This window comes from Hemitrygon akajei, chromosome 6, assembly GCF_048418815.1.
Source record: "Hemitrygon akajei chromosome 6, sHemAka1.3, whole genome shotgun sequence".
NCBI classification, from domain to species: Eukaryota; Metazoa; Chordata; class Chondrichthyes; order Myliobatiformes; family Dasyatidae; genus Hemitrygon; species Hemitrygon akajei.
The window spans coordinates 64538819-64563693 of NC_133129.1; the positions used below are offsets into that span (position 1 = coordinate 64538819).

Genomic DNA, 24875 nt, shown 5'->3' on the forward strand with positions numbered 1-24875 from the left:
ATGCAGTGTCTGTGGAGAGAGGAGCAGAGTTAATATTTCTGGTTGGTGATCTTTCACTAGAAGAGATGAATCAACCTGAAATGCTAACTTTGTGTATCTCTTTTCAGATACTGCCTGGCCTGCTGCATATTTCCAGCAATTTTGGCTTCTGTTTCAGATTTTCAGCATTTCAGTTTTTAATATTGTCTTTTACTCCTTAAAACCTCCATCTTTCTGTGAGCCTCTTGCCATTTAACGTGTTATCTTCAATGTAGTCCCTTGTCAGCTTTGTGTGACAATAACCCAGTGAAACACTGAGACACTGTAATATTTAAAAGATGCTGTAAATCTTCTATAAGATGAATATCATCCAGTAGCACTTAAATCTACTGTGATGAAGTGTTTTGAGAGGTAGGTGATGAAACGTATCAATTTCTGCCTGAGAAACAGCTTGGATCCACTCCAATTTGTCTACTGTCACAATAGATCAACAGCAGATGTCATTTCATTGGCTCTTCACTCAATGCTGAAGCATCTGGACAGTGTAAGTGCATATATCAGGATGTTGTACATTGACTGTAACTAATCAATAAGACCTAGGCCTTGATAACTCCTTGTGCAACTGTATCCTCAATTTCCACACTCACAGATCCCAGTCAGTTTGGATTTGAACAACATCTCTTCTGCAATCTTCATCAACACCAGTGTACCACAAGGCTGTGTCTTGCCCTTGTTCTACTCACTTTATACTTATGATTGTGTGGCGAAGTATAGCTCCAGTACCATATTTAAGTTTGCTAATGACACCACTATCATTGGCCGAATCAAGGCTGGTGATATCTATAAGCATATAGGTGGAAGATTGAATATCTGACTGAGTTGGTGCCACAATAACAGCCTCTCACTCAATGTCAGCAAGAGCAAAGAATTGATTTTTGACATCAGAAGGTAACCAAAGGTCTATGAGCCAGTTCTCATCAGAGGATCAGAGGTGGAGAGCGTCAGCAACGTTAAATTCCTTGGGGTTACCATTTCAGAAAATCTGTCCAGGTCCAGGCATAAGTTCAGTTATAAAGAAAACATGGCAGTGCTTCTACTTTCTTAGACGTTTGTGAAGATTCAGCATGTCATCTAAAGCTTTGACAAGCTTTAATAGTTATTAGGTGAAGAGTTATTGACTAGTTGCATCATGGCCTGGTATGGAAATGTCAATGCTCTTGAATGGAAAAGCCTACAAAAAGTAGTCGATACAGTCCAATGCATCACAGATAAAGCCCTCCCCACCTTTGAGCACATCCACATGAAGTGCTGTTGCAGGAAGGGAGACTCCATCATCAAGGACACCCACCATCCAAACCGTGCTCTGTTCTCACTGATGCCATCAGGAAGGAAGTACTGGAGCCTCAGGAAACACACCACCATGTTAGGAACAATTATTACTCCTCAATCATCAGGTTCTTGAACCCAAAGGGGATAACTTCACTCACTCCGTCACCAAACGGTTCCCACAATGTGTAGACTTATTTTCAAGGACTCTTCATCTCATGTTCTCAATATTTATCACTTATTTATCATTATTTCTTCACTCTTTGTATTTGCACAGGTTAGCTTTTGCAGATTGTGTGTGTCCATCTTGTTGGGTATGGTCTTTCATTGATTTATTGTGTTTATTGTATCTACTCTGAATGCCCACATGAAAATAAACTTCTGTGTTGTCTACAATGGCATATATGTACTTAGATAATTAATTTATTTTGAACTTTGAAATGGGTTACAACTTTTTCATTTCCTATGCACTGTTTATTAACTAAAATTACAGACCCCAATATCCGTTTCAATAGTTATTTAATCTCTCTGCCAGGCACTGGTTGAGTGATACAATATGCATTCAGTCCTTAGAATTTGGGGTTGCAATGAGTGATAAGGCACACAACTGCAAAATGATATGCTTACATGTAACAACATACAGAGTTCCTTCCTTAATCGTAGAATAACACTTGTAAATAAAGCTATAGCAACTATCACACACAAAATGCTGGTGGAACACAGCAGGCCAGGCAGCATCTATAGGGAGAAGCACTGTCGACGTTTCAGGCCGAGGTCCTTCGTCAGGACTTCATCGTGTTTGCTATAGCAACCATGCTGTCTTTGTTTTGGTGTCAGATTAACCAGGTACAGTATCGTCATACCGAGTTTGCTAAGCTTATGCTTCCATTACACTGTTACTTAAGATAATGCATCTGATGACACTTTATTTTCCTGTTCTGTATTGCAGTGTAAAATCATAACTCTGAAGTTCAAATTATCTTTGTGGTCTATATGGGCTCTTATTACAGATTTGTTTTAGGAGCTGGTGATCAGTTTCCATTAACAGCTTGTTTAAAAAGCTTAGAGAATCTTTCATATCCATATTCAGTCACCATCCCCTGATACCCCTCCTCCTTCCCTTTCTCCTATGGTCCACTTTCCTCTCCACTCCTATCAGATTCAGATTCCTTCCTCTCCTGGTTTCACCTATCACCTTCCAGTTATCCACCTTCCCCTCCCCCACTTTTTTATTATGGCATCATTCCCTTTCCTTTCCAGTCCAGAAGAAAGGCTTCGGCACAAAACATCGACTGTATATTCATTTCCATGGATGCTGCCTAACCTGCTGTGTACCTCCAGCATTTTGTGTGTTTTACGATCGTTTGCTTTTTTGTTTTTGCCAATACATGTGCTTCAAATGCAAGTAGTTCAAGCTCCCCATCTTGTACAAGAGCTGTTTGTCTTCAATGCTATTCACATCATTTTCCAATAGTTCTTTCAGGTTCATTGCATTTTCTGACGTATTTTAGAAATTTAGATACTAAAATCTAAGTTAACACAGAAGTGAATGATGAGGGACTACTCCACCAATAGAAGTGCTGCATTTCATGGAAGCCCCCTGTGGCATGTTCTCCAGGTACACTGAGAAATGGTTTCCTTGTGCTTCCTCTGGTTAAATATTTAATAGATAGATAGATAGATACTTTATTCATCCCCATGGGGAAATTCAACATTTTTTCCAATGTCCCATACATGCTTGGTGTGTATAAATTGCCTGTCATGTTTCTGCAATCATAACAGACTCTACAATTCAAGAGCATTTCCTTGGTTGCAGATACTTTAATAGAATGGACCAGTACCTCCAGGACACTTATTAAATTGACTTTGGATTTTGGTTTCCCCCATTTTTATCCTTAATCCTTCAATAGTATGTTAACCATAATAGTGGTACACTTGACCAATAAAGTGATGTGCTGATCAAGTGTCTACCACGTTGAACACTTCTGAGACACACAACAGAGAAAATGAATCTTAATTTTCAGTGAGTGTTGAATTGCATAGTATTTACAGCGTAGAAATGGACCATTCTGCCTAATCAGTCCCTATTGGCGTTTACACACAGGTCTCCACCCATCCCTCTTCATCTCATCCTTTCAGCAAATGCTTCTATTTTTTGTGTTTTGTATATTTACCTCAACCCCACTGCCTGTCATTCCCTTGGCTGGTCTTGGATTGCCATTCTCAGCAAGATGCTGTCTGGCATCACAGAGAACTGGTTAATCATTTCAAATGAGTCCTGATATTGTGGTCCAATTGCTGGAATTTTGTGAAGTCAAACACATCAGAATCAGGTTTATTCTCACCAGCATGTGTTGTGAAATTTGTTAACTTAGCAGCAGCAGTTCAATGCAAGTCTACCGAAGACTTACCAGTCTACCAAAGCAAGCACTGAAAACCAGAAGGAATAATAATAAAGTTCATTACCTTTGGTAATGTGCAGTTGGTTTATTACTGTCACATGTACCCAGCTGCAATGAAAACATTTTACTTGCTATCCAAACCAATCGTTTCATCACATCAGTACCTTGAGGTAGTACAAAGGGAAAAACAATAGCAGAATGCAGAAAATCATGTTACACCTGTACACCAAGTGTAGTGCAAGCAGTCAATAAGGTGCAAGGTCATGAGAAGGTAGATTGTGAGGTAGGGAGTCCTTTTATTCATACAAGAGGTCCATTCACATCTCAAAAGAGTGAAGTAGAACCTAACCATGAGCCTGGTGATGACTTATTTTGGGTAAGATGGAGCAATCAGGCACAGTGGCCACTCCAGATCCAATCAAAAGTTTATTTGTCTTGTACATCTTTTTTATGATTGTGTTACTGCTGGATACTAAGAACATCACGTACTGCAGGGCTATCCCATCAGCGAGTTGCTTGATGGCGATGGAGCTGGGTTTACTGCATACCATTGTTGTTCTGTTACCTGGAATTGTTAGGCGATGTGCAGTACGAGTGATTGCCTTGGGTGATTTTAATACAATCGCAGGACCCTGTTGGACATTGGTAACATAGAATACTGCAATTTCAGTTCACTGGTTCATTGACGAGCCCGATGGTGAGGGAGCTGCATTGCTCCGTTTGCAGCCACGGGACGCCTATTGCAGTTGCCTAGGGGAGGAGCCCCAGGCAGTGTGGAAAAGAGCTGAGGCTCTGGGGGATCCACACCGGTTTGTGGCTGGTTCCACCCACTGGTGCTGCTCTCCAGGGTTTGCTCAGTGGAAGAACAGGTGGGACCAGGATCATCTACAGTTATGCACTCAGGAACTTAGACGATATTACTCTTTTTTTCATTGTGATTGTATTTTTTTTCCCCTGAAATCATAACCATATGTGCTATTTATGCCATCTGCTGTGTGCTGTTGCTAACGTGTTTTAAACCTTGGCCCTGAAGGATTGCTGTTTTATTTGGCTATATTTTTATGTCGTTGAATGATAATTAAATTTGAACATGCTCTCAGGGTTTTGTATCTTCTGCCTGACAGCATGTAGGGATGGGGTGGTATGAGAGAATGACATGTGGGAGTGATCTTTAATTATTTTGGCTGCTTTATTGAGGCAGCAGGAAGTGCAAAAAGAGGCCATGGCTGGTTTTCAAGATGGACTGGGCTGTGTCCACAACTGTCTGCAGTTTCTCATGGTCCTGGGTAGAGCAGTTGCCACAACAAGATGTGATGCATCCGAATAGATAGTAAAGTGGTAATAGCATTGGTATAAAGGTAATTGTAAACTATAAAAAGCTAAATCTATCTCAGTGCTTTTCATGTCAACCCCTCCTTTTCACAGCTGCCAAAGGAAGAAAAGTTTAAAGATTCACAACTCTCCTGAATTAAGTAAATTCTTCTAATTGGCCCACCCTACTCTAAAGAAATGGCTTCATAGTTCCAGAGGCTCTAATCAGTAGATGTGATCTCTCAGCTTCTATCCTGCAGGTTTCATCAAAGACTAGGTGAAATTGCTAGTTTAGTTACCTAAGTGAGAAGTTTAATTAGTACCAGGAAGCTGAAGGCTAGGTCTGAGAATGAAATAAGTTGCCCAGCAGTGTTAATGCATATAATTGAAACCAACTGCAGAGTTTTTTTTAAGTTGCCACAAGATATTAAATTGAAATTTCAAATGGAGCAACAATATTTATTAACGTATTTGCACCATGTCATGTGATAATATGATCTGTGTCCACTCAGAGCTTTAATTTGCATTGGGTCAATAAGATGACTATGAATTGTATAAATAGCTACATGTGCAGGGCTATAACAATTATTCTGAATCTGTTGCCGTTGTTCTACGGAATGATTTAGGGAGGGCAATTTTAGCCTATGTCTGCCCCCAAATCATCATCAGATTGAGTCCAATGCTGTGTTTTGCATCCCATTCATTTCTGCTCTCTTCTGAAACAAATGATGGCCTTGGGTTGCACTAGTACTGAGTTTGATAACAATTATCCTTGGGTGAGTGGGGACGATGAAAAGAAAGAATGAATTTCCACTTCCATAGCACTTTTGATAAAATTGGAATCTCCAATTGCCATTGGAGCATTTTCTAGCAATGTCATTGCAAAAGTGTCAGGACAACTTGACTATTTTGGTGTTGGGTATTGGGGTATAAGCATTGGACACAAAACCAGGGAAAACTCACTTGCTGTTAAGAACATAGACAGTACAGCACAGAAACAAGCTCTTTGGCCCATAATGTTGCAGTGAATTAACTACACTCATTAATGATGTGATCTCACTGGCTGTCTGCTCAGATTTAGATCATCTGGTCAACAGTAATATCTGCAGTCAGCCTGCAGTTATTAACAACAGCTTAGCATTCAACACAATCATACCTTCAGTTCTAATCAACAAGCACTTTTGTACCTCCCTCTGCAACTGGATCCTTGACTTCCTCACAGGAGACCACAATCTGCAGATTTGAAATAACATCACCACCTCAGTGACGATCAACACTGGTGCACCTCAAGGATCTGTGCTTAGTCCACTGCTCTACTCTCTCTAACCCATGATTGTGTGGCTATGCACAGCTCAAATTGTGTCTATAAATTTGCTGACAGCTATTGTTGACAGAATTTCAAATGGTGATGAGGTGTACAGGAACGAGATAGATTAGCTAGTTGGATAGTGTCACAGCAACAGCCTTGCATTCAGTGTCAGTAAGACCAAGGAATTAATTGTGGACTTCAGGAAGGGGAAGTCAAGGCAACACAAACCAGTCCTGGCCAAGGGATCAGAAGTGGAAGGAGTGAGCAGTTTAAAGTTCCTGGGTGTCAGCATCTGAGGATCTATTCTAAGGACAACATATTGATGCAATTACAAAGACTCTTGGCAGTGTGGAGGATCAGTGGGATCTTGGGGTCTGAGTCCATAGGACACTCAAAGCTGCTATGCAGGTTGACTCTGTGGTTAAGAAGGCTTATGGTGCATTGACCTTCCTCAATCACGCAATTGAGTTTAAGAGCCGAGTGGTAATGTTGAAGCTACCCACTTGGAGTACTGTGCTCAGTTCTGGTCACCTCACTACAGGAAGGATGTGGAAGCCATAGAAAGGGTGTAGAGGAGATTTACAAGGATGTTGCCTGGATTGGGGGCATGCCTTATGAGAATAGGTTGAGTGAACTCGGCCTTTTTTCCTTGTAGTGATGGAGGATGAGAGGCATTGATCGTGTGGATAGTCAGAGGCTTTTCCCCCAGAGCTGAAACGGCTAGCATGAGAGGGCACAGTTTTAAGGTGCTTGGAAGTAGGTACAGAGGAGATGTCAGGGGTAAGTTTTTTACACAGAGAGAGGTGAGTGATGGAATGGGCTGCTGGCGACGGAGGTGGAGGCAAATACGATAGGGTCTTTCTGGACAGGTACATAGAGCTTAGAAAAATAGAGGGTTATGCTTAACCCTAGGTAATGTTCGGCACAGCACTGTGGGCCGAAGGGCCTGTATTGTGTTGTAGATTTTCCGTGTTTCTAAGGAACAACAGAGACTATATTTCTAAGAGCTTACGGAGAATTGGTATGTCACCAAAGACACTTGCAGATTTCTGCAGATGTACCATGAAAAACTTTTTAACTGGATGCATCACCGTTTGATGTGGAGAGGCCACTGCACCGGGTTGGAAACATCTGCAGAAAATTATAAACTCAATCAGCTTTTTCATGGGCACCAGCCTCCCCAGCATCAGGGACTCCCGCAAAATGCGGCATCCATCATTAAGGACTCCATTACCCAGGGCATGCCCTCTTCTCACTGTTACCTTCGAGGAGGGGTACAGGAACCTGAAGACACGCACTCAACATTTCAGGAACAGCTTCCCCTCTGCCATCACATTTCTGCATGGGCAATGAACCCATGAACAGTACCTCAGTAATTTTTTTCCTCTTTTTGCACGACTTATTTAATTTGATTATGTGTATATTGTTTTATTATGTATTGCTGGCACAAAACAACACATCTCATGACATATGTCAGTGATACTAAACCTGATCCTGATTCTAATTCTAATGACACCTAATTCCTTCTACTTGCACATCGTCCATTCCCTGCATATTCATGTACCAATCAAAGAACCTCTCAGACTCTTCCAGTGTATCTAACTCCAACAGAGCAATTTCCAGGCACCCAGCCCTTGTGAGGTTACACATACAACATCTCCTTCGGACTTTCTTGCCTCTTTTCGAATACATGTCATCTCATATGTCATAACATCAAAAGCCAGCACCTTTGATAATGCAGCATTTCGTTAGTACTACGTATATTGTGAACCTGGATTTATTTGTACCCAACTGTCTGGAATGTGAGCTGTGCCCATAAAGCATGTGACTTGGAGAAATCTCTTGGGCAGCCCTTTGGCATCAAAGACAATTAGCTTCCACAAAGTGTGGATGATATCTGTGCATGATGTATTTTAATATGGGTTAGCCATTGTACATCAGATAATACATGTTCTTGACAGTGATGTCTTTCTTGGTCCAATGGCAAAGAGTACCAAGACAAATGGAAATCGGGCTCTGTTGAAGTGACTTTATTGCATGCCTACTTGTGCATGTAGACATGCATATATAACATCCACACAGACTCAGGTATACAGGATCACAAATACAGTTGCATAATCTTTTCCTTTACTCCCCTCCCTCGTCCCTCATGCCATCCCACTCTGAACTTCCTCATTCTCCCCACTTCCGACCCCTTTCCCCTAATAACTCTGTCAGCCTTCCCAATTCCTTGCTCCCCTTCCCTCTTAGCTGCCTCCCACATTATTCAATTGTTACCCAGAGAGCTCATTTCCCCCCCCCCCGAAGCCTACCCTCCTTCTCTGCCACATCCACCCCTCCAACTTCTCCAGTTGCTCACTTTTTCTCAGATGGAGGCTATGCACCACCTGCTGTGGTTCGTCCTCCTCAGGGGGTGGGTCATTTTGCAATTTCCAGTTGTTCTCTCCCATCCCAGCCCATGCCCAGTACCAGCAGTCATGCCATCCAAGACTGACAAAGAGCCCCAGGACCTCTGCCAGAAGCTCTCAGGGGAATTGATTTTCCCTCTCGGTGCTACTCTGCGAGAGTAGACTGTGGCTTGCAGTGGACATTGTCGAATGGGGGTAGATTTATTCTGCTGGTATGGGGTCATATCTCTCAACTGCCATTTCATCCTGCAAAAATGCTGATATCAAGCTCGGAATCTACTTACCACACTCCTTTGAAGCTCCCTGGGCCCTCTTTCACTACCCACTCCTCCAACACCCCCCCCCCCCCCCCCCCACAGCAAGCACAACTGAAGCTGCAGGGATATTGAGGGGAAGGCTGTGTCAGGAAGAGTGGATATTCTCCTACCAGCCAATAGAGACCAAGTATGTTCAGATTACAGTGGTTGGCAGGGTACTGTATCAGGGTGGGAAGGGCAGTGAACCTTCCAACAATCCACATAACCAGCATTATCAATATTGGTTGTCTTTTAAGGGCCTAAATGCATTTCTGAGATGCCATATATACTGTTTCGTGTGTAAGCTTCACAGGTGCAAGGAGTTCATTGCATTCTGGTGTTATAATATGACAAACTAACCTGAATCTGATGTAATGTAATGTCTGGAAGAAGATGATGTCAGTGAGCAACACAACCAAGGGTGACACCCTTCAGATGGTTCACGAAACTACTACTTTTACTTTTTCTTTCAAATGTGGTTCTTCTACTGTTGGAGTCTGTGGTCTCTACTTTGGTGGTGTGTTTTTGGGCTGATTGATCTGCTGCTGTGCTGGCTCAGAGGGTGTTCCATGAGGCGTGCAACCTCGAGGCCAAGAAGTCTGGAGATGGGGCGCAAGACCATGATCGATTCCAATTCTCGTTGATTTAAAGCACCAAGGAAGATTGAAATCATTGAGGCAAGTGCAGAAGGTGAGGGGGCAAGGGGGTTGTTCAACGCTGTTTGCCAGCTTTTCGCTCACTGCCGCTGGATGAAGGTGCCTGTATGTGGTGTCTCTCTTGTGCAATACTTCTGAGTGCTGGGCAAGAGTTAATTGACACGGTTTGTAGATTGGACTCTAATTCGTATTATGTGCCTCTAGTTTTTGCTCTTTTTCTTAAATGCTATTTTGGGCGATTTTTGATCATGGCGGCCTGCAGATAATGAACACTGAGCTGTGTATGTATGGAGTCTTTGATTTTTGTGTTTTACATTCTGTGTTTTTCACTTTTTTTTGTTGTTAGTGCAATTTGTTTTTTGCACGTTGGGATGGGGTTAATGGTTTTTCTTTGAACAGGTTCCATGGTTTTCTTTGTTTCGTGGCTGTCTGTGGGGAAAATGAATCTTAGGATTGTATACTGCAAACGTACTTTGATAATAAATGTAACTCTCAGCAAAATGCAGGCCAGGTAACATCCATGGAAAAGAGTACAGTCGGCCTTTCGGGCTGAGACCCTTCAGCGGGACTGGAGAAAGGAAGATGAACAGATTTAAAAGTTGGGGGGGGGAGGGGAGCGAGAAACAAAAGGTGATAGGTGAAACCAGGAGGGGGAGGGGTGAAGTAAATAGCTGGGAAGTTGATTGTTGAAAGAGATGCAGGGCTGGAAAAGGGAGGGTCTGATAGGAGAGGACAGAAGGCCATGGAAGAAAAAAAGGGGGCGGAGCACCAGAAGGTGGTGGTGGGCAGGCCAGGAGATGAGGTGGGAGACAGAAAAGGGATCGGGAATGGTGGTGTTGGGGAGGGCATTACCAGAAGTTTGAGAAATTGATGTTCATGCCATCGGGTTGAAGGCTATCCAGATAGAATATAAGGTGTTGTTCCTCCAACCTGAGTGTGGCCTCATCACGTCAGTAGAGGAGACTAATGGACTGACATGTCAGAATGGGAAGTGAAATTAAAATGGGCAGCCACTGGGAGATCCCGATTCTTCTAGCAGATGAAGCATAGGTGCTTGGCGAAGCAGTCTCCCAATCTACATAAGGTCTCACCGATATACAGGAGACCACATCAGGTGCACTGAACGCAGTATATGACCCCAACAGACTCCTAAGTGGAATGTCGCCTCACCTGGAAGGACTGTTTGGGGCCCTGAATGTCAGTGAGTGAGGAGGTGTAGGGACAGTGGTTGCACTTGTTCGCTTGCAAGGGTAAGTGCCAGGAGGGAGATCAGTGAGGAGGGATGAATGGACAAGGGGGTCGCGTAGGAAGCGATTCCTGCAGAAAGTAGGGAGGGGGAGGGAAAGATGTGATTGGTGGTGGGATCCCATTGGAGATGGTGGGTGTTCTAGAGAATTATGTGCTAGATGCAGAGGCTGGTGGAGTGGTAATAAATGTACTTTGAATCTTTGAGTTTCTTGATTCAGAATCAGAATCCTTTATTATCGCCAAGTATGAGGACACATACAGGGAATTTGATGCCGGTTTCCCTGAGCGCTCTCTCTACAGATTTGAAAGCAAACAAAAACAATAGTGCAAATAATCATAAACTATATACAATGAGGTCCACCTCATTGAATGTACAGGTGGACTTGATTTATAATAGACTAAAATTCAAGTGTTCATAAGACTGATGGCATATGGAAAGAAACTGTTTTTGTACCTATTTGTCCTGGCATACAGTGATCTAAAGCGCCTACCAGAAGGAAGGAATTGGAACAGGTGATGTCCAGGGTGTGATGGGTCTACAATAATGCTGCTTGCTCCCTTCCTGACTCTAGATGCATCTAGGTCCTGGATCGAGGGCAGTTTCACACCAATAATCCTTTCCGCAGCCCTGACGGTTCTTTGGAGTCTATTCTTGTCTTGTTTGGTAGCTGATCCAAACCAGACAGTGATGGACAAACCCAGAACAGACTGGATTATTCCTGAATAGAATTGAATCAACAGCTCCTGAGGCAGGTTGTACTTCCTGAGTTGACGTAGGAAAGGCTCTGCTGAGCCTTTTTGATAAGGGTGTCCGCATTGGGTGTCCACTTCACGTCCTGGGAGATTGTGACACCCAGAAATCTGAAGGTCTCCACAGCAGACACAATACTGTTGAGTATAGTGAGTGGGGTTTTCTACTGCTCAGTTTCTACTGATGTCATATAAAATTGCAATGTCCAGAAAATGATTTGCATTTTAAAAATAATTACAGGTACCGTTAGCGCTTAAATGCAAAATTTGAGTTGCCAGAGCATAGTAGGCTAAGAACCTAATGTGGGTAAATGATATTCATATATATTGCATGGATAGAGTGGCTTGCTTTTATGTTGTATGATTCTGTTCCTGATGGCTAGTGCTGTGCACAAAAGGAATGAGGAAGAAAAAATAATTTATAGGAAGTCTTGAATTGGGTGTGGAATTTGAATCGTGTAACTAACATACTATCAGGTCTGACTCATTTAATTACTCAGATTGTAAACAATACTGTTCTAGGATCAGGAATTAATGTGAATATTTCAAAGGAGTTGAAAATACAGGGTTTTTCTTTTTTTATGGAATGTATATATCTACAATGCCAACATTATTACCCAACTTTAACTGCCTTTGAGAAGGTGGTTGTGATCTATCTCCTTGAACTGCTGTCGTCTGACTTGAAGGTTCTTCCGCCTGTGCTGTAATGTAGGAAATTCGCAGGAGTAGCCGACCTATTACCAAGTGGCGTTAAACGTGAAAGGAAACTTACAAGTGCTGGTATTCCATGTACCTGCTGACCTCGTACTTCCAGGAATGTAGGTGAAAGGTTTGGGAGGTTCAGTTGTAATTCACTGATGACGACTAGGGTGGTGATGTAATTCTCAGTTTGGCTATCTATATTTTTAATGCCACCTGTACGTTCCTTAAAGATGGTGTGTTTTAGTCGTCTTAGCTTGTAGCATAACATTACTGGATGTTCCCAGTGCATGATGGTCTTCCTGCAAAGGAATTTGGGCGAGTTCACATTCATCGTACTGCAGTAATCCACTTCAGTTTGAACTGTAAAGGAATTTGGGTTAGTTCATGTTCACTGTATTACATTAATCCATTTGAGTTTGAACTCGGTTTGCTGGTCAAAATAGATGAGAAGAAATTTCTTCAGCCAGTGAGTGGTGAGTCCTTGGAATTCTTTACCAAAGGGGGGGAGGTGGGATTGACAAGAATCAAGAGATATTGGGGTGAACCCAGAAAAGTGGCACAGTGCTAAAAGATCTACAGTGAAATGAGTGAAAGGCAGAGCTGGCAAGGAGGCTGAACAGTCCAATCCTGCTTCAGTTTCGTATGTTCTTAATTTAGTTTTGCATCAGAAAATGAGTAAACCAGAAATGATTACGTATATTAACATTGTGCAGTGTGATGAGGCGCTTTTTCAAGCACTGATGGAGTCTTGGTGGTCTTTCAGCCTATTGTGCATGTACTGACTCTTCTGAAAGCAATAACATCACTCCCACTCCATTTCCTTTTATTCTGTAGCTCAGTAAATTTTCCCTTTTCAGGTGTTTATCTAATTTTCTTTTAAGAGCTGCTATTGAATGTATTTGCAGTACCTTTTAACACAGTGGGTTCTAGCTTCTTGATTTTAAAAAAATATATGCTCGGGTGACATTTTGCTTTCCGCAGTCCGGAGGCGACTTTGACTTACACATAATTAGGCACTGAGCAAGATCCAGTAAAAAGAAGTTGGGTTTAAGCAGAGTGGCCATAGTGTAAGTGGGGCAGTGTTGGAGTGGGAAGTTGAGCTTTTGGCTCATCGAAGCTTTGGTGAGGAAAGATGTAGGCTATAGGTAGATTTTTTTTTGTCATTATTCTTTCTTTCTTTCTTATTCCACATTTGGAGCAGTGGGGATGCCAGACAGGATAGTTTAAAAGCTCCTCTTGCAGGATGTGGGAAGGTAGGGAGATCTCTAGTGTCCCTGAATGCAAGAAGTGCATCCAGCTGTAGCGTCTAACAGACCACATTAAGGAGTTGAAGCTGGAATTGGATGAACTCTGCATCATTTGGAAGGCTGAAGGTTGATAGACAGGACATACAGGGAGGTAATTACACCCGACATGAAGAAGATGGGTAACTGGGTGACTGACAGAAGTGAGGTGGGGAGTACAGAGTACAGGGTTTGCATGTTCCTGTCAGTGTAAAAGGCAAGGGTAACAGGTTAGGAAACCTTAGCTTTTGAGATGTATTGAGGCCCTGGTTAAGAAACAGGAGGTGCATAGTAGGTATAAGCAGGCAGGAATAAATGAGATACTTCAGGAGTATAAGAAATAAGGTGCTTAAGAAGGAAATGTGAATTAAAAGACATGAGGTTGCTCTAGCAGACGAGGTGAAGGAAACTGCAAATATAAAAAGAAATAAATCAATAATTATTAAGAACATGAAAGATGAAGAGTCGTTGAAAGTGAGTTCATAAGTTGTGGGAACACTTCCGTAATGAAACAAGTGAAGTTGAATGAAGTTAACCCCTTTCATTGAAGAGCCTGATGGTTGTTCCTGAACCTGGTGGTGTGAGCCCTGAGGATCCTATAGCTTCCAGGATGGCAGCAGTGATAAGAGAGCATGACCTGGGTGGTGGGGGTCTCTGATGATGCTTTGTTGCGACAATGCTCCATGTAGATGTGCTCAACAGTGGGAAGAGCTTTACCCATGATGGATTGGGCTGTAGCCACTACTTTTTGTAGGATTTTCCATCCAACGACATTGGCATTTTCATACCAGGCCGTGATGCAGCCAGTCAATATACTGTCCATCGTACGTCTATAGAAGTTTGTCGAAGTATTAGATGTCTGAATCTTCACAAACTTCAAAGGAAGTAGATGATCCGGTCGTTAACAATGTTTCTGGGAGCTTGCTGTGTGGAAATTGGCTGGTGTACTTACCACAGCACGAGAAAATCTGCAGATGCTGGAAATCCAGGCAATGCACACAAATGCTGGAAGAACACTGCTGAGTTGCTCCAGCATTTTGTGTGTGTTGCTGCAGTTACCATGTACTATTGAGTATTTAATATTAAAGTAATATTTGAGTAATTGTGTGTGTGTGTGTGTATATAGAAATATAAATATATAGATAAAGAAATAGAACATAGAACAGTACAGCACAGTACAGGCCCTTCGGCCCACAATGTTGTGCTGACCCTCAAACCCTGCCTCCCATATAACCCCCTACCTTAAATTCCTCCATATACCTGTCTAGTAGTCTCTTAAACTTCACTAGTGTGTCTGACTCCACCACTGACTCAGGCAGTGCATTCCACGCACCAACCACTCTCTGACTGAAAAACCTTCCTCTAATATCCCCCTTGAACTTCCCTCCCCTTACCTTAAAGCCATGTCCTCTTGTACTGAGCAGTGGTGCCCTGGGGAAGAGGCGCTGGCTGTCCACTCTGTCTATTCCTCTTAATATCTTGTACACCTCTATCATGTCTCCTATCATCCTCCTTCTCTCCAAAGAGTAAAGCCCTAGCTCCCTTAATCTCTGATCATAATCCATACTCTCTAAACCAGGCAGCATCCTGGTAAATCTCCTCTGTACCCTTTCCAATGCTTCCACATCCTTCCTATAGTGAGGCGACCAGAACTGGACACAGTACTCCAAGTGTGGCCTAACTAGAGTTTTATAGAGCTGCATCATTACATCGCGTCTCTTAAACTCTATCCCTCGACTTATGAAAGCTAACACCCCATAAGCTTTCTTAACTACCCTATCTACCTGTGAGGCAGCTTTCAGGGATCTGTGGACATGTTCCCCCAGATCCCTCTGCTCCTCCACACTACCAAGTATCCTGCCATTTACTTTGTACTCTGCCTTGGAGTAGAGGTCTCAGAACAGATCCTTGTAGGGCACCACTAGTCACAACCCTAAAATCTGAATGTACTCCCTCCACCATGATCCTCTGCATTCTGCAGGCAAGCCAATTCTGAAACCACCTGGCTAAACTTCCCTGGATCCCATGCCTTCTGACTTTCTGAATAAGCCTACCGTGTGGAACCTTGTCAGATGCCGTACTAAAATCCATGTAGATCACATCCACTGCACTACCCTCATCTATATGCCTGGTCACCTCATGGTTACTTTCACTCTAAGCGATAAAGCCATGGCCTATCCAACCCTCTCCCTATATAACCCAACACCTTGAGTTCTGGCAATATCCATGTAAATCTTTTCTGCATTCTTGTCATCTTAATGGTATCTTTCTGATAGTAGGTGACCAAAACCGAACACGATATTCCCACTGCAGCCTCGCTAATGTCTTCTATAACTGCAGTCTAACATCCCTGCTTCTGTCAGTGGCCTGACTGATGAAGGCCAGTGTGCCAAATGCTTTCTTCACCACCCTGACTACATGTGATGCCACGTTCAGTAAACTAGGTGCTTGCACTCATTGAATCCTTTGTTCTACAACACTACCCAGAGCCCTGTTGTTCATATTGGAAGTCCTACCCTGTTTGACCTCCAATATCTTGCACTTATCTGAATTAATCTACATTTTCCATTCCTTGGCTCATTTACCCAGCTGATCAAGATCCCGCTGTAATTTTTGATGCCCTTCGCTGTCTGTGATATTACCTATTTCGGATATTTTGATTTGGTGCCAGGTTTTCTATAAATGCAACCCCATATTTAATGTAGCTGTATTTCAGCAAACCTTCATTCCCTTATTTTAAAATAAAATGATTGAATTTAAAAACTACATATAGAAATGGTGTTCAACCAGCAGTAAGTTGAGAAACTCTGAAGATTTTGTTTTTAAATCTACTTAACAGTCTGTATCTGTAGTTTGACATTTTAAGGAAGTTAACCTTTGTACTTTGTAGCTTATCTTAGGATGAGTACACCATTTTATAATTGATATTTTATGCTGTGATCTTTCATGCTGCCAGTCCTTGTAATTTTCTTTGTGCTTTGATGTTTGTTTTAGCTGCTGTATCAGGTGCTTGCCATGGCTGTCTCTCTGTTAGTAATCATTTGAATTATTTTAGAATGCCTTGACTATTGGTTAGGTACAGTAGAGCAGAGACGTTAATGGCCAATGCTGCAAGAGTATTTCAGTGTGTTTTAAAGCATGCTCACTGATGTAACTGCATCATAAGTGTACACACCGTGAAGGCTGGAAATTTATAATATAAATTACTCAGAATGCTTCTCAGTTCAGGAGTGATCTGCAGACAGGACAACAGTATTGGTGCTCTGGGTCTCTGACTGGCAGGGCAATAATTGTATGTGCTGTCAAACTGCAATTGCACTTTTAAATTGTTTAAAATTTTGAATTTTTAGGATGAACATTTTTAATAAGAGCTCTGAGCACCAGTGATCAGAGGTAGTAATGTAACATCCATCTGATTTTGGGTGACCTTTCTGTCCATAACTTACCATCTCAAAGCGTGTATTAAGTTTGTAAATGCCTCATAGGAGCACAAGAAACAACATATGGCCCATTTTATCTTCTGTCCCATTCACAACCTTTTTCCTTGGTGATACTGTTCTGCAGTATCCTTTATACCCCAAGATCACCTTAATATCCAAATATCTGTCAGTTGCTCAGTGACCAAGTGCCCATAACCTTCTGAAAAATTCCAATGATTCAAAACCCTCAGAGTAAACATATTCTCCCTACTTCTGTCCTGAATAGCCAACTCCTTACTTCGAGAAGTTGATTCCTTTTTTTTAAGGCAACTCAACCCAGAAAAATTTCGTTTCCTGAATCTGCCCTGTCAAGCTCAATGAGATCACTTCTGAACTCAAACAGGTTGGGACCACTTTAGTGGCTACCGTGTGTCCTTCTAGATCCTGAGATTGCAAAAGATGTGACAGGAATGTGCTGATTTTAAAACAAATACCAATGAATTGGAAGACTCTGTCCTCCAGTTTAAAAGAAAATGTAGTTTGGAAAGGAAATTGTTAAATGTTAGAAGCATGCAAAATCATTTAGAGTCTCATGGCATGCCAGTGAGACCCACCCACAGCAGGTGAATAGGTTTTTCCAACACTGAAACTATTTGCATCATTGTTTGCCTGCCACATTCTATGTTGCACGCCAGGAAGCAACTGCAGGTTCCTCTTCACTGGTGCGTATGCTCGACAAAAACTGCTGGTGAAGAAATGATTATAAAATACATTCATGAATTTAAAGATTCAAAGGTGAGTGATGACGCAGCCTTTCAAATTTTGTATCGATAGTTTCTGTGTATTTGTATATCTGTCTTGTTCAGTATAGAAATCAGTGTCCAAATCACTGACTAATACACTTGTAATTGTAACCCAGCATGGTAACCAATACTATAATCCTGGTTATTTGTTGTGGCTACCACCAATCCAAAGAATTGTTAAAAATATTCACCTGCTTCAGCTGTGTTGTAGGAGAAGGAATTCTGCTGCCTCTGGTGATCTGTGTGTGTGACAACAGTGTAGCTGAGGCTGAACTCTCCTCTGAAAGTAAAGGCTTGTCTACCTTGTTTGAGCCTGAGGGAACCTGTTTACATGGTTTAGGTTAAGTGTGTGCAATTAGGAACCATCCAGACTGACCAGGCAAAGGTAGAGAGAGGTAGATTGAGTGTGTGTGTGTGTGAAAGGGGGAGAGTGGAGGGACTGGGGGTTGGGTATGTAAAGCAGGCATGCACATTTATTTAAAGAAAAAAGAAATCAAAGGAGCTCAGGGCTCATTTATTCCTGCTGCACAAGGGTTGGGCCTCCATTTTATATCAAAGCAGACCTATACCAGCGAGCTGATCTGCTGAAGGGGCAGTTAGTGCTGGTTTTGCCAAAGATACCCACATCCAGTGAACTGGTGTGTGGTTCTGATCTGATTCCAGTGAGGCTGGTATTTTCAAGGTACTGAGTTTAATCTTCACAATCGGTATTTTAACTATGCTCAGTGCATGGTGTGCACACACAGCTCCTTTGAAAGGAGCATAGCCTCCTCTTAGACCAGTGTACCGACAGAACATATTGATTGCAAGTATCACCACTTTTAAAATGGAATATAAAATAAAGACTAGAACAGCACAGTAACAGTGTCTATGCAACCATGGTTCCAATCTGAACCAATCACACCTTTTTTCTGTTGCTTACCCCTCCCTGCATGTCTGTTTCAACTGCAGGTCTCTTGTATTTCTTCAATTAATGGTCAAGGTGAACTAATCTTGTGAGGATTATATGTCCAACATATAATTCTCTGTAACTTCTGCCACCTCCAACAGGATCCCTCCACCAAGAACATCTTTCCCTCCCCCCCCCCCCCTTTTCTGCTTTCCGCAGGGATCACTCCCTATGCGACTCCCTTGTCCATTCATCCCCCCATCCATTCTCACCGAACTCCCTCCTGGCACTTATCCTTGTAAGTGGAACAAGTGCTACACCTGCCCTTATACTTCCTCCCTCACCACCATTCAGGGCCCCAGACAGTCCTTCCAGGTGAGGCGACACTTCACCTGTGAGTCGGCTGGTGTGATATACTGTGTCCAGTGCTCCTGGTGCAGCCTCCTATATATTGGTGAGACCCAACGCAGACTGGGAGGCCGTTTCGCTGAACACCTACGCTCGGTCCGCCAGAGAAAGCAGGATCTCCCAGTGGCCACACATTTTAATTCCACGTCCCATTCCCAATCTGATATGTCGATCCATGGCCTCCTCTACTGTCAAGATGAAGCCACACTCAGGCTGGAGGAACAACACCTGATATTCCGTCTGGGTAGCCTCCAACCTGATGGCATGAACATTGATTTCTCTAACTTCTGTTAATACCCTTCCTCCCCTTCTTACCCCATCCTTTATTTATTTATCCCCCTCCCCTCCCCCCATTTTTTCTCTTTTTTCTCTTTTTTCTCTCCCTGCTCCTCTCACAATCACTCCTTGCCTGCTCTCCATCTCCCTCTGGTGTTCCCCTCCCCCTTTCTTTCTCCCTAGGCCTCCCATCCCATGATCCTTTCCCTTCTCCAGCTCTGTATCGCTTTTGCCGATCAATTTTCTAGCTCTTAGCTTTATCCCTCCCCCGTCTTCTCCTATCAATTTGGATCTCCCCCCTCACCAAGACTGGTAAACACCTAATGTGCAAAAGAAGACAAGCTGCAAATACAGTAAAAACAAAAGTAAATAAAGTTGTAGAGTCTTTAAAATTGATCCATAGGTTGTGGAATCGGTGTGATGTTGATGCAAGTGAAGTTATCCACACTGATTCAGGAGTCTGATGGTTGAAGGGTAATAACTGTTCCTGAACCTGGTGTGTGGGACCCATAACAAGACGATAGCATGGCCTGGATGGTACTGGGTCTTTGATGTTGAGTGCTGCATTTTTGTGGCAGTGCGCCTGGTAGACATGCTCAATGGAGAGGAGGGCTTGTTCCTGTGATGGACTGGGCTATATCCACTACCTTTTGTAGGCTTGTTCCATTTGGTTTCTAGTTTGGGAACCATCTCTGGCCAGATGGAGGAAGCCCAGCAGCTACTGACAAAAGTGGAAATTGAGTGCAGTAAAGTTGGACTTCACCTAAACGCTAAAAAGACAGAGTACATGGCAATCAACTGCGACGAAGCTACTCTCAAGACCGTAAAGTCTTAGACTTAAGTACCTCGGATCAAGAATGATGAGTTTGGAGAAGGACATAAAGATACGGAAGGCGCTGGCGTGGAGGGCTGTGAATGACATGAAGGAAATCTGGAGGTTGAACCTGACCAGTGGGCTCAAAAAGAGGATCTTCACAGCAGTCACAGAGTCCATTCTCACGCATGGATGTGAGACGTGGACACTCACCAAGACCATGAACAAGTTACTAGATGGTTGCTCTACATGAATGCTCTGGATGGCTCTTGACGTGAGGCGAGAAGACTGCAACTAGTGGGGCAGTGTCTACGCCACTACGCCACCCTGAGCTACCTGCCAGCCTAGTCATCACATGGGAGCCTAAGCATGGGAGGATTGATGCACCATCAATAACTCTCCAAGACGTGAGGCAAGATACTGGCTTTTATTGACTGGAAGAAAGAACAAGCAGTAATTGACCACCATACTACATCCTGGAGACTGAGGGCAGGGCTCAGGCCTCAATCGCCTTTATACCGGGGTCTGTGGGAGGAGCCCACAGGAGCAGTCAGCGGGGGGGGGGGGGGGGGGGGGGCGTGTCCAGACAGGTATATGTAGTTCACCACAAGGATGAACCCTGTGTGCCCTCCCAAGACCATGCTCAACACGTTCCTAGAAGATAGTGGCACAGCTAATGTAGATGAACTGAACACACTGATGAGGGAGAGGGAGGAGTGGAGAGTCCATCATCATGCCCAACGCTGGCCCCCTATGCCTGAGTTGACACAGTACTAGTAGTAGTCTGGTTTGGGAATTTGAACCCACAACTTTCTGACTCCAAGGCAACAGTGGCATTTATTGCATCAGGACTGCCAGCTCCAGGTCACTCTGCCAATCCCTCTTAATTGTTTATGCAAGTGTGTCTTCACCAAGTGGCTTACATGACCCAATGACAATAGTTTGCGCTGTGCACTGTTACACATCAGCAACTACTTGATTTGACAAGATACTGATGTATTTTGTTTTGGCTACTAATGTAGTGTCTTGAGACATTTCTTAGTGTTAAAGAAGCTGTATGCAAGCAAAATGTTGTAACCATGAATAATAAGCCTCATGTGCCAAGTTATATAATTAAAAAAAAGATTGGGGTCATTTGGAATGTTTTCAAATATGACTGAAGTCTTTGTGTTTATCAGGGATGAGAATTAATTAGTCTAGAAAGTATTGTGGGAAGAGTAAGGTATTAATTGTCCCACGTTTGATCAAATTACTTTTAATTTGAAGTATTTTGCAGATTAATTTTATGTAAAGCTGCTTAATGTAGTTTTCAATAAATATCCTTTAAAACTTGATGTTCTTAAGACATTATTTCAGATATGTTTTTAATAATGTAAGACGGCAATTTTTTCTCTCTAAAAACCAGATCTTGTAGAGGAATTTCCTTTGTACGACAGGGTTCAATGGATCAGGCTTAGGGGAAAATGTTTCCATTTCTGACCACTGAAGCATTTGTACAACCTAGTCATTAATAATTCCAATAGTGAATTCATTAGAGATGAGTTTACCTGGACATTGGTGAGAATGTGGAAATCATTCCCATGGAACAGTGGCTGAAGTGAATAGCAGAAAAGCATTTAAGGGGAAGCTGGAGAAACACAGGACATTTCGAGTGATGCTGCGAGATTGAGGTTGAGTGGAGGTCCTTGTGGAGCTAAAGCATTTGAAAAGGCTTTTTCTCTGCTCTACATTTTAAGATGTGTTCCTTTCTCAAAGACTTTTGAGCACAAATATAAATAGAATGTAGTTCTACATGTCGTGATGCTGCCAGGCCTGCTGAGTTCCTCCAGCATTTTGTGTGTATTGCTTTAGAACATGGGCCTTATTGATAAAACTGCATTATTTTTATTTTGAGTTAGGAGATATCTTTTTTAACATCTGTTTATACATGGAGGAAATGGAAACTACAGCAACCTTTCCCAATAGGAGGAGGATAATTTCATTAATATGTGTAGAGGATATTGACATGTAAATTCAATGCAAATAAATCTCATGGCCTACCTTATGGCATGTTGTCAGCAAGCTTGATTGATGGAGTTTTTATCTAAGGAAATGGGATTGGCACAGGAAAATAAAACTTGGAAACTTGGGTAACAGACTGAAAGGCCTAGTCCTGCTTCTATGTTATGTTCTTATCTGAATTCAGATTGACAGTCATTATAACTGACTCAACCTAAAATATTCTCTGTTTCAAAGCAACACACAAGAAATGCTGGAGGAACTCTGCAGGTCAGGCAGCATCTATGGAACTAAATGAACAGTTGACGTTGCAGGCTGAGGCACTCCTTCAAAGTAAAGGGTCTTGGCCTGAAACATTGACTTTTTTATTTCCATAGTTATTGCCTGGTCTGTTGAGTTCCTCCAGCATTTTGTGTGTGTGTTGCTTTGGATTTCCAGCATCTGCAGAATTTCTCATGTTTATTCTCTATCTTAGGATGTTCTTAACTTTAACTTTTGTATTCCACTAAAACCTTCAAATTGCATTTTATGATTTCAAAGGTCATCTGCTTCTATTGAGGCAGGGATCAGATACTGTAAGCAAAATTGGATCTGAATTAAAGTTAAAGAAAATAAAACTTTCAAGCTCAGTTCAGTCAGAACTTCTAGCTGTAGAATATTGGGGTCCGGTAAGGAATGGATTGAGCACTGTGTGGTTGTTATCAGTGTAGTTATCAAGTTAAAACATTAGGTGGAATAAGAAAATTGAGGGAACTCCAACATATACTTCCTTTCATCCATAACAATGTTATCTGTTCTCACCAGGTCACAATCTCCCATGGTATGAATATATCAAATAATGACAAGATTAAACCATATGACTCCTCAAGACTGTCCTACTCTTCAGTTATATTATTATTGATTCTTATATCTTGTTTTCCCACCTGATTTCCAGCTGCCTTAATTCATTTTAAGCAGAAAAATTGGATTATGTCTTGAGGATATGCATCGAGTGAGCAATCTGGCATTGAGGCTTCTGAACAATGACAACCTGCAGGTTGTAGAAATTTCTCCTTGCCCCAACCTAAAAATGGCATCTAATCCTGAAGTTATTCTCCATCATTCTAGACTTGCCATTCGGCCCATCGAATCTGTTCTGCGATTCCATCATGGCTGATTTAAAGCGCTCTGAAACCCACTCTTCTGCCTTCTCCCCGTAACCTTTGATGCCCTTTTCTGGTCTGCAGGACCCATTCTGCCACTCACTTCTGTCCCCCGACACTCTCACATTTCTGGCATTCTGCTAATGTCTTCCAAGTTAAAGACTGACATAATATACTTAATTTTCTCTGCTATTTCTTTGTCCCCCATTATTACCTCTGCAGTGTAATATTCCAGCAATCTGATGTCCACCCTCGTCTCTCTTTTACTCCTTGTATATCTGAAAAACCTTTTACATCTCTTTTATATTATTGGCTAGCTTTCCTTCATATTTAATCTTTCCTCTATTTGTGGCTTTTTTTAAAAGTAGACTTCTGTTGGTTTTAAAAAGCTTCCCACTAATTTTTACAATATTATATGCCCTCTCTTTTGCTTTTGTGCTGTTTTGAATTCCTTTGCAGTTGCCTCATCCTTCCTTTGGTATACTACTTCATCTTTGAGATGCAATTTTCCAGAGGTTTTCGTATTTCCCATAGAAACAATAGCCGTTGCTGTTTTGCCATCATCCCTGCTGGTGTCCCCTTCTGATCAACTTTGGTCAACTCCTCTCTCGTGCCTCTGTAATTCACTTTACTTCACTGTAATACTGATATGTCTGATTTTAGCTTCTCCTTCTCTAAATGTAGGGTGAATTAAATTACCTAAGGATTCAATTACCTTAAGCTTCCTAATCAAATCTGGTTCATTACACAATACCCAATCCAGAACTGCCATTCCCCTAGTGGGCTCAACTGCAAGTTGTTCTAAAAAGCCATCTTGTAGGCATTCTACAAATACCCTCTCTTGGCGTCCAGCACCAATCTGATTTTTCCAATCTACCTGCATTTTGAAATCCCCATGATTATCACAACATTGCACTTTCAACATGCCTTTTCTATCTCCTGTTGTAAATTATAGCCCACATCCTGGCTACTGTTCAGAGGTTATAATTCTCATCAGGTTCTTTTTACCCTTGCAGTTTCTTAACTCTATCCACAAGGATCCTACATCTTCCGATCCTACATCACTATTTTGTAAGGATTTGATTTCATTTTTTTACCAGCACAGCCTCAGACTACCTGCCTGACCTTCCCATGCAATGTGTATCCTTGCATGTTAAGTTCCCAGCTATATTCTTCCATCCATGATTCATTGATGCCCACAATGTCTTAAATGCTAGTCTCTTAACTTGCTACAAGTTCATCTACTTTATTCCATATACTGCGTACATTCAAATGTAATACCTTCAGTCCTGTATTCGTCACTCTTTTCGATTTTGTCCTCCTTTTGCATTGCACATCATCCCATTGACTGCAATTTTGTCCTATCGTCAACCTGTCCTTTCAATATATTGTGTATCCTTGGATGTTAAGTACCCAACTATGATCTTCTTTCAGCCACAACTCAGAGATGCCCACA

The 24875-nt window shown here is 42.3% G+C and overlaps 1 protein-coding gene across 10 annotated transcripts in view; it reads left to right on the forward strand.

The window, feature by feature from the left end:
- The window catches only part of pip5k1ba (phosphatidylinositol-4-phosphate 5-kinase, type I, beta a), a 157555-nt gene that overhangs the window by 50217 nt on the left and 82463 nt on the right, over positions 1–24875 (forward strand). Inside the window, exon 1 of one of the 10 annotated variants that reach the window (XM_073048494.1) lies at positions 12836–12860. The exons of 8 other annotated variants lie outside the window; for them this stretch is intronic. The gene's annotated coding sequence lies outside the window, so the exon portion shown is untranslated. Of the gene's footprint in view, positions 1–12835; positions 12861–17785; positions 17885–24875 lie in introns of those variants that run through there. One more of the 10 variants, XM_073048492.1, reaches the window with a different exon arrangement.